Source organism: Callithrix jacchus, chromosome X, assembly GCF_049354715.1.
Source record: "Callithrix jacchus isolate 240 chromosome X, calJac240_pri, whole genome shotgun sequence".
Classification (NCBI taxonomy): domain Eukaryota; kingdom Metazoa; phylum Chordata; class Mammalia; order Primates; family Cebidae; genus Callithrix; species Callithrix jacchus.
The window spans coordinates 113281784-113293351 of record NC_133524.1 but is presented as its reverse complement, the minus strand read 5'-3'; positions in this window follow the sequence as shown (position 1 = coordinate 113293351).

The window sequence follows — 11568 nt, the reverse complement described above, 5'->3', positions numbered from 1 at the left end:
AGGTGGGGGATTTGGGAGGGATAACATTAGGAGAAATACCTAATGTAGATGATGAGGGGATGGATACAGCAAACCACCATGGCATGTATATATCTATGTAACAATCCTGCACAATCTGCACATGTACCCCAGAACTTAAAGTATAATAAAACAATTCATCACAGTGTCTCTTGAAGCAGCATGGCTTGTTAAGTATTTAGAAAAGGGGTCCTTATGAAAGTCCTCAAACTGTATGAAATAAACAACTGCATCTTCTAAGGATGGACATAGCAATGACATATGTAACCCCCTGTCAACTGGGTTTTTCCACCTATATAAAGGTTTGCTTAGACTCAATTCTATAACATTTGGAAGTTTATATAATTCCTAAATATTTCTTTGGATTTCAAGGAATATACATTCCCATGATTTCCTTTAGTTCTGGATCCATATTTTTAAATATGCTGTCTTCTTCTGGCTCCTCCATCCAAACAAATCTTTTTTGCGTTATGTCTATGAATAATCAAACAAAACAAAACAAAACCCCTTTGATATACAAAATCTGTGAAGACTTGGAAAGAAGATTTACATTGAAGAAATAAAACTATTTCCAAGTGGAATGTTGAAACATCAAAAAACCCTGTTTTAAAGTCTTTCCCATGCACACACAAATGAATACAAGTAAAACTGAAGGATTCTTTATGAGATTAATGCCAAAGTGTTGGTTGTGATAATCAATTTTGTGGTTCTTACTTGCTGCTGAATGGTGCTATTAGAGTTTCTGCCTTTGCGGTACCTTCAGGGCTAGGCAGAAAGGTGGTGACATGTTGGAAATTTCAAATCATTCCTTGATGTCTTTTCTGATTATAGGTATTTAGATACAGCTGGAGTTTAGTAGAGAGAATAAAGCAAGGGCTAGGAAGTAAAGGGAGAGAAATGTTCTTTAGGCTCAGAGGCAAGAGAGATATGCAGTTTATGTGCAGTAAGTGACAATTGCTTTGACTGTAGTACACAATCCAACAGTGCTAGAATGTACAGTTGTAAAAGCTAATGCTGTGGGATATTTATTTGGGAGGCATGGACTCTGGATATTAATGGTAATACTTCCATGATTCTTACTATGTGTCAGACAGATAATCTACGTCTTTTGCATGTATTGACAAATTTAATTCTCAAGACCTTTCCATGGGGTGAGTACAAACATTGTTCCAATATTTACATTAGGAAACAGGCCTAGTTTGGTTATGCTAGTGGACTATGGACACACAGTAAATTTTAGATAATCTTTCTCTAGAATATATATCTTTTAACACTCCATTCTTCTTCTGTATTTGGGTCCTGGATCTGCTGTGTAATAGATATGTGACTTTAGGTAAGGTACTTAACTTCTTTGACTCAAAGTTTCCTCAATAGCAAAATATATTGTTATGAAGATTATATAGGATACTACATATGAAGAACTTAGAGTAATGCCAGACTCAAAGCAAGCACTCAGTGCATATTAGCTGCTATTTTTAGTAATACTGGTATTGTTGGGTTTTTAATTTTTTTTTGTCTCTCCCATTTCTTTCCTTTCCATTACTGACAACTGAAGAGACGCTATTAGAGGTGATCCAAATCTCACATATGACAGAGGAGTAGCCAGAGGCTCTTTAAAAATGAAGCCTGCCTGAAAATTGAGAGAAAGGACTCCAACCTCAAATTAGGACATGCCTAGGTGAGTCACAAAAATGTTCTCATCAAACTAATCAGTGGCTGCATATTAGATTAGGTTTAGAATAAAATGAGATGAAAATTAAGAATTTTATGTTAAATTTAGTTTTATTTAAAACTTGTTTTAAAATATCCTTTAAAATATTTTAAATGATGTATTTTTCAGAACCAATAGAAATATGAAAAGGATAAATTTAACTCAGGGTAGAAATGCAACATAAAGTAGCAACCAGCTCCTATTTCCCCCTATTAGATTGAGGCATATTAGAACACTGACAATATACCATGGTGATCATGCTCATATAATATACACCTCTTTGAACAATTTGTTACTATCTATCAATATATTTAAGGCACACCCCCTTTAACCAAGCTATTCCAGTACTAGAAATGTATCTTACAGCAGTGCTTACCCAACTGAGGAAAGATGCATGTACGAGGCTGTTTACGGCTCTGTTTGTATTTGCAAAAAACTGGAAACAGCTTAAATGTCCATCAAGCCCTTTATACTGCTATGAATATGTGCAGTACTTTCCTAACAGGCATCCCTCCAGCTGAATTTTTCTGCTTTAGTAACTAAAAAATATGCTTTCCATTCAATGGACTTGTCTATTGCTTTATGAATAGATCACTGAGTAATTTCAGTGGTTTCATTATTGTTTTCATAAACCTGAGAAGAGTTACCAGAGGTATTATGATACCATATAAATGTCAAGAGGTGATTGAAAGAAACCATTTTTAGTGTTTAATCATTGCTCACTTTCATTTCTAGGCTATTTTCCTAGCCCTAAGGGTTCAGCAGAATCTTTCCTTCTTTTCCAAACTGATTTTTCTCTCTAATGTTTGTGTTTTTCTCAAACTCTGCCTGTCCTTCATCTCATACCTGAAGGACTTAGTCATTGTCAAACTTCTAAGGAATTAAAAAATCAAAAAGAAAAAATAAATAATCCTGGGGGGCTTTGAAATAGTAGAGTTACCCATCTCTGTATAAATTGTGACACTTTACCGAATATCAACAAGGCAATTTCTACGTAAGATGAAAGAGAGATGGCCAATGAAAGATTGGATATTTTGAAATAAGAACCCAGCATGGTCCTCTAGGGAAGAAATTAAAAGAAATGTTTTATATAGTTCTTTAAATGTTCAATTAAGTTTATTTAGCAACTTTTCCCTAATTATGGCATAACTACTCTGAGTAGAGATATCATCACTTTATCCTGGATATTTACAATTGTGTCTGAAAGCCCATTTGTCCTTGGGAGACTAGCAATAAGCAAAGCAGATGATGAAGCTATAAATCTATGGAATCACTTTGCCAAATACCAGCATCTCGTCGTTTTGATGGTGAAATGAGTTCTTTTACAGAATGCTGTTGAATACATCTCACAATCACCATTTTTCAGTGGCTTAATCTACACTGTGAGTTGACTTAAAAATTTTCCCTGAAGCTTTGGCTATAAATAACAAATCACAGAAGAACAAAGCTGAAGAAATGAAAAAAAAAGGTTGAACAGATTTTATTTAAAATGTTTCGATTTGTGAATTTCTAAAGTAAGATTATGTATTTGCAGTCTTTTCTAGTCACTATTTATGTATCTGTGCTCAAGAAAGGGAGATGAAAAGAGTATTACCATATTTAACTCAGAAAAGCAATAAAAATCACCTCTTTGCTCTACCATCACTTCTTATTTTAGTTATTTAAAACATAAATAAATATATCCTAGATTGCTACCATAACTGAGAATAAGATCGCAACAATTTGCAGTAGATCTCCCTTACACCTTATACAAAAATTGACTCAAGATAGATGAAAGACTTAAACATAAGATGTAAAACCACAAAAACCCTAGAAGAAAACCTAGGCAATACCATTCAGGACATAGGCATGGGCAAAGACTTCATGACTAAAACACCAAAAGCAATGGCAACAAAAGCCAAAATAGACAAATGGGATCTAATTAAACTAAAGGGCTTCTACAAAGCAAAATAAGTATCATTAGAGTGAACAGGCAACCTACAGAGTGGGGGAAAATTTTTACAATCTATCCAACTGACAAAGGGCTAATATCCATAATCTACAAGGAAGTTAAACAAATTTACAAGAAACAAACCGCCCCATCAAAAAGCAGACAAAGGATATGAACAGACATTTCTCAAAAGAAGACATTTATGTGGCCAGCAAACACATGAAAAAAAGCTCATCATCATTGGTCATTAAATAAATGCAAATCAAAACCACAATGAGATACCATCTCACACCGGTTAGAATGGTGATCATTAAAAAGTCAGGAAACAACAGGTGCTGAAGAAGATATGGAGAAATAGCAATGCTTTTACACTGTTGGTGGGAGTGTAAATTTGTTAGACCATTGTGGAAGACAATGCGGTGATTCCTCAAGGATCTAGAACCAGAAATACCATTTGACCCAGCAATCTCATTACTGGATATGTACCCAAAGGATTACAAATCATTCTTCTATAAACACACATCCACACATATGTTTATTGCAGCACTGTTCACAACAGTAAAACTTGGAACCCACCCAAATGCCCATTAATAATAGACTGGATAAAGAAAATGTGGTACATACACATGATGGAACACTATGCATCCATACAAAAAGGATGAGTTCATGTCCTTTGCAGAGACATGGATGAAGCTGAAAACCATCATTCTCAGCAAACTAACACAGGAACAGAAAACCAAACACTACCTGTTCTCACTTATAAGTGGGAGTTGAACAATGAGAACACATGAACACAGGGAGAGGAACATCATACACTGAGGGCTGTTGGGGGGAGGGGGAGAGGGGAGAGATAGCATTAGAGAAATAGCTAATGTAGATGACAGGTTGGTGGGTGCAGCAAACAACCATGTCACGGATATACCTATGTAACAAATCTGCACGTTCTGCACATGTATCCCCAAACTTAAAGTATAATGAAAAAAGAAAAAACCCCTCAATACTTGTAGACATTTAGCCACAGCATTTTTTAAAAAGTACTGAATAAACAAATGAAGGAACTATAGGATCATGATGAAAGTAAGTAAATGCAATTATATATGGATACTTCAGTCACTTTTTAAAATGCAGTATTATTTAATCAGTGGCACATTAGAAAGGATGGCTAAAGTATTTTATTCTTTATTGTCATTGTGTTGCCCATTTAAATCAATCATTTGCAGTACATGAGTGTCAAAAAGTTTAGTTTAAAACACTAATTTTCAAATACCTGAAAGTCACAGATAAAATCAAATTGGGTCCTCTAAGATCAGAATGCAAAAAGGATGCCCACTCTTACCACTTCTATCCAGCATAGTACTAGAAGTTTCAGCCAGAGCAATTATGCAAGAAAAATAAATAGCAAGCATTCAAAATGGTAAGAAAAATTTAAATCGTGACTGTTTCTGTTTGTAGATTATATATATATATATATGAACCATGAAGATTCCACCAAAAAAAAAAAAACTATTAGAATAATCCGGTTTAGTGAAGTTGCAGGATACAAAATCAACATTAAAAGAAAAACAGTAGCATTTTTATATATTAACAAGAAACTATTCCCCTAAAAATTAAGAACACAATTCCATTAATCATAGCCATAAAAATATGAAACAGCAATAAATTTAACCAAGGAGGTGACAGACCTATATACAGAAACCATACATATGGATAAAAGAAACTGAAGATGACACAATAATAGAAATATATCCTGTGTTCATGGTTTTGAGTAGTATGAAAATGTTCATACTACACAAAGTGATGTGCAGACTCAATGCAATTCCAAGCAAAATATCAATGACATTCTTCACAGAAATAGAAAAAAAAAGCTATCTTAAAATTTAGTTGGAACCACAGAAGACCCTGCATAGCCAAAGCAATCTAAACCAAAAGAACAAAGCTAGAGACAGCACATTGTCACACTTTCAAATATACTCTAAACCTATAGTAATTGAAAGAGCATGGCACTGTCATAAAAACAGGCACAAAGACAAATGGAACAGAATAGAGACCTGAGAACAAAATCTGTGCATTTACAGCCAACTGATTTTTGACAAAGTTGTCAAGAACACACACTGGGAAATGGACAGTCTCTTCAATAAATGTAGTTGGGAAAACTGGATAGCTACATGCAGAATAATGAATTAGACTCTTATTTCACATCACATAGAAAAATCAGCTCAAATGGATTAAAGGGTTAAATATAAGATCTAAAATTATAAAACTACTAAAAAAAAGACAAGCAAGAAAGCTCCATAATATTTGTCTAGGCAATAATTTTGCAGATATGACCCCAAAAGCATAGGCAACAAAAGCAAAAATAGACAAATTATAACAAATTAAAGCCTTCTTTATAGTAAAGTATATATAGAGTTTGGTACTACCAAGGGTTTCAGGCATCCATTGAGGGTTTTGGAATATATCCCCTGTGGATAGAGAGGGACTACTGTATATCAAATAAACAAATATTATTTTCATAGCAATTTTGAATTATTTTTTAATCCACTTGAAAACCTGAATGCCTAATATTATCACTTTTAAAAATGTTCCTTTGGCCAGATATAGTGGTTCATGCCTGTAATCCTAGCACTTTTGGAGACCAAGACAGGTGGATCGTTTGAGCTCAGGAGTTTGAGACCAGCCTGGGCAACACGGTGAAACCCCATCTCTACCAAAATACAAAGGTTAGCCAGGCATGGTGGTGCACACTTGTAGTTCCAGCTACTTGAGGGGCTGAGGCAGGAGGATTGCTTGAACCTGGGAGGCAGAGGTTGCAATGAGCTGAGATTATGCCATTGCACTCCAGCTTGGGCAAAAGATGATTGAGACCCTGTCTTAAAAAAATAAAAAGTTCCTCTGGCAATAAGAACCCAATAAGAACGGAGAGTTTAGCTACGTTTTACATGAACAGTCTGTGTGTATTTATGTGTATGGAGGCAGGGTGACTTTAACGGCAGATAGTTTGCAAATACTTTGCCATTAGCATAGCAGTATCAGTACTATAAAGTAATCAGATCATTGTACAACAGAAGTGGAGACAGAATTGGGGCAGTAGAACCAAATAAATAAAATAAGGAGATGAATCTGGAATAATGTGGAAATTTAGGACTATTCTAGTCAAAAATAACAAAAGCCTTCATTAATGGCCTAATAACGAGAGATTATAAACTCTAATTACTCTTTAATGCTGGAATAAAACCATCCTTCCCACAAAAGACCCCTTCATACCAACAGAGAAGAGAGAGCTAAGACAATTGAATATTGAATGAGCACCTTCAGATATGCATGCATGTAAGGCACCATGACAGTCTCAACAGATTTATCTAGGCAAAATTTCACACAAATGTATGCCAAAAAGCATAGGAAAGAACAATTAAAACTTACGTTATTTCCTTGAGAGATAAATCTAACTTGTATTTATTTTCTGTATATCACCTGAGAGACTTAATTTCAGAGGTGTGTGTTTATAGTGTCAAGGGTCAGAAGGATCATAGACTCAAAATGCCTGACCTCTTCTTGAGGTAATTATACTTTCAAGAAACATACTAAGAAGGGAAATGTCCTCAATGAAAATTTCATAATTTTATCTTTATAATCTCTGTAAGTTTGTAATTTTTGTTCTTGCTTGAGCTAGTATATTCATATGTATTTATGATTTTTATAATTTGTTAAAGTATGCTTATTTCTGGTGAGCATTCACAACATATATCAAGGGGATGAGACTAGATGCAGCACAACCTATGCAAATGTTTGTTTGGTTGAAAGGAAACACATCTTTTTCAAAGCATTAACACAGTCCATTATGGCTAATGGACTTCAAGTCATATTTGCTCAATAAGATAGTACAATACAAGCTAAAGGCATCCTATTTTTGCTAAGATCTTTTAAAACAAAATCCAAAAGTTTACAAATCCCTATACAAATGTACAGTATTGATTGTGAAAGTAATTGTGCAGTCTTTAGAATGAGTCAGTCCAAACCCTGAAAAAATAAAAGGCTAAACGATTGGATTTTCCTGAATGACAAAGGAATATCCCAGGTAGTTTGTAAATGGCCCACATCAGTAAGTTTGTTTTGGCCTACATAACATCAAATCACAACTCCTTTTTCTTTGAAAGAGAGAGAGGGCAAGGGAGAGGGAATAGGAGGTGGAGTGGGAAAGAGAAACAATACAATATGGAAGATTGTGAATCCCTTTAAATAATTTTTGCTGAACCAAACTGAGGGTCAGACTGCTATTTCTCGTGGCCCAATCACGAGATGCAGATGAACTGGGGAGAAAGAGAGTTTTTATTTCTATAACTGGTTACAGGGAGAAGGCCTGGAAATGGATCACCACACCAACTCCAAATTACAAAGTTTTACAGAGCTTCTATGTTTCTAAGCTATAAGTCTACCTATAAGGGTGCATTCATTTACAGACTTTAGTGATTACCTTCTTTTAATCTGTAATTAAGGTCTGAGTCCTGAAGACCTTCCTCTGGAGCCTCAGTAAATTTACCCACTCTAACTGGGTCCAGGTGCTGGGGTCTTATTTTGTCTCCTGCTAAATCATGGAGGTTTGGGGAATTCCTTTAGACTTCCAATAAACTTGTCTGTGGAGGCCTGGGGAGTTTCTTCAGCCCCCACAATAAAACTTGTTTAATTCTAAATGGGTCCAGTTAAGAATTTCTTTGTTATTTTGTCTTGCTTTAAGGACCAGGAAAGGCCTAAGCAAAACTCTTGGTTCCAGCCTTTCTATAAGAGCACTGGCTCTTTTTAGCTTTTAATATTTAACTTAACCCCTCAGTCAGTACTGAAACAGTTGTTACGGAGGCCTTCGTTAGTGAGACCTGGCCTGCTACAGAATGGTTACTTACCAAAAATCAGCCCGGCTGTAGAGATCCCCATCCAGGCGGTGCTGAAGGAACTGAGAGGCAAACATCCGGATCGAACAACAAAATGGGTCTATTTGTGGAGGAGGGGAAGCAGCCTTCCTAGCTGAGAGCCTCAGGGGCTGACAGCATTCTAGACTGAAGGGCGCTGACCCATGCATTTATTCTCTCTGAACAGGTGATCATTATTAACAAACAGATGTTCGGTATTTTCTCATAACACAAAATAAGCCAAGGAGGCACCTGGTGCCCTCTTATCACTGATCACAGACAAACCAAAAAGTATTCTCCATGAGGGAGCCATAGGGGCAGGGTCAGATATCTTAAAGAATTACTTTAGTCAGTATACGATATTTATATGTTGTCCTGCCACTTTGGAATGCCCCAAGTAATTTTCTACTTGGGGGCGGGGCGGCTAGGTTTTCCTTGCCATCATTCTTCCTTGCAAACAGTATATTTCATCATGCACTCAGCATTTCTCAATATTCGTAAACTTAACATTTCTCAACATCAATATTCATAAACTTAACATTTCTCAACAGTTACTAAAACCCTTATATCAAGGTAAATACAGACATAATATATCTGGATATAAACAAGATACTTGGCAATATGCCTCATGGTTCCTTTGTGGAAAAATATGTGAGCTAGATAGTAGCATTGTTGGGAATATCTGTAAAGGGTTACGTCACTATATCCTAAGAGATTTTATCTATTGAGTTCAGCATCAAACTGAAGGTAAGTACCCTGTTGAAAGGCACTGACTTTGTAATTCTATTTAACCCTTTTATCAGCAATTTGAAGGAAAATACAGCAAGAACATTTATTAAATTTACAGGTGACATAAAATGTAAGAGTTTAGATAACAAAACTAGATTCAAAAAGTTTTGTAGAAGCTATAAATGAAGGGTTAAAACTAATGTTGAGGCTTAGAAAATGATACCCAAAAATGAAGGCCTCAGAAGCAGCCTTAGAAGCAAAGTTTTTCTCTGACCTTCTCCCGCCCTTCTATCTCACACCCCTTTTTTTCCCGAGGGTAGCCATGGAAACTAAGACCTCTTCCCCAAGATAGGTCATAGAAACCACAACCCCTTTCTCCCAAAGCCAGCCATAAAAACTAAAAATATTACGCTAATTCTGCTCTCCAACCCCCGAATTTTCCGTGTAACATGTGGCTATAAAAAAATGAACACTCTTATTCCAGAGGGGTCCTACTCCATATACTGGAATAAGAGATACTACAATAGAGAGAACAAGAAGAATCTGAACACACAGGCTTTGCTAGGTTTTCCAAGTTTGTTTCCATCAGTTCATACTCTTTTTGTACAAATAAATTTCTACAGGGCTGTCCCTGCTTCGTCAAACCTAAGCATTAAATCATATAGCTTCTTCCTTTGTATCTTTGGGTCTTCATTGTAAAGGCTCCCATGCCTATAATGAAGTACATTTGTCAACCAGTTTTTTGTTGTTGTTATAGTAGTGTTTGCTATTACCCCTATGATGGAGAGGAGGGGGATCACCCCTTTTCCATCCCTATATTAACTAACAGGATGTAGTTGAGTAGGAATATACATAATGTCAAATGAAAGCAAATCTGGACTTAATAAAGAGATACTATATTCAAAAGGATTATTTTTCAAGATAGGAGGAGCAAGACTATTCTAACAGGGAGATAGGAATTATTAAAACAGGGAGAAAATTCTGACCATAAGATTTACAAAGTATCTCGAGTAAGGTGAAAAGAGTTTTCGTTTATAGAGAGGAGTATACAAAGCCAGAAACAATCAGGTGTAGGGAAGTAGGCTGAAATTATGGCATGATGGAGTAGTAGATCAGTAATGTTTTACTCTGAGGCTAGCTTATTTTCTATGAGGGGCCTAAGGGAGAGTTTGTATGCTGGCTGGGCTGAGGCTGGGCCAATGTTCTGGGGCTTGAGAGAAAAAATTTTAACCAAAGTTTCGATAACAAGCATTATGTTCCAAAATATCAGTAGACATAAGCAGTTCAGTTAATCATTTACAAGGCAAAGAATGGGAATTTGTAGGTTCTGTATCTGGCCTTGCCATAAGAAAACAAAGGAACAACTCTGAGTCTTATTTAAGTCACATGGGGAATAGTAGTTTTATACAGTAAATCGTTTTCTAAAATACAAGATTGGGGAGTTTCTTTAATCTTATCTGTTTTGTAGGAACACAGGGCTCAGATATAATTCAATGTTGTGTATAATGTGTTTTATTAAAGCTCAAGGCATTAAAGTATCAAGGATAAGATAAGATGAGAGCTCCTTGGCTTAATATCAAGATTATATTTAAAAAACAGATTTTACTTGATATGCAACATTAGTGTGATATGATGGGAATAAAAGGACAACTTTAGGCTATGTTAATAGAAGTCTATCAGAAAGAGGGCTTAGTAGTCTATATTGTGGGTTATGCTGGTCAGAATATATCTGAAACAGGATGTGCAATTCTGTATATGCATGTTGCAGTTTTACATTAACTTTAAATGTAGTTTAAAGTCAATGATTGTAGTTCTTAAATGATTGCAGTTCTTTCATTGTCTCTCTGCAAGGTAACTAGGCCTGTCTTTAAATACTTGAAGATCTGCCAGATTAAAGTGAGGTTACATGTGTATCTTTTGTAGCTTCTGTGGTTAGAAATAGTCAATGAATGGAAGTTATAAAAGGCAGATTCCTGTTCAACCAAAGGAAGAATATTTTGACATTCCCCTTCAAAGGAATTCTAGTCACTGGAAGTAATCAAACAGAAACTGAATGCTTGCCAATTGGAGGTGATATAGAGAGGGTTCTGCATTGGATGGGAGGTTTGGTCTAATTTCTTAATCCCTTTCCACCTGTATGATCCTGTGATTCCCCCAGATGACCACTTCAATCTAATTCTGATTCATCTATCTTAGAGGTACTTCTTCGCTTCGACTTTGTAGAGGATTCAAAATCATCCTCAGCAGTACCAAGAGCTTATGCCAGCACAGTGTTAGCT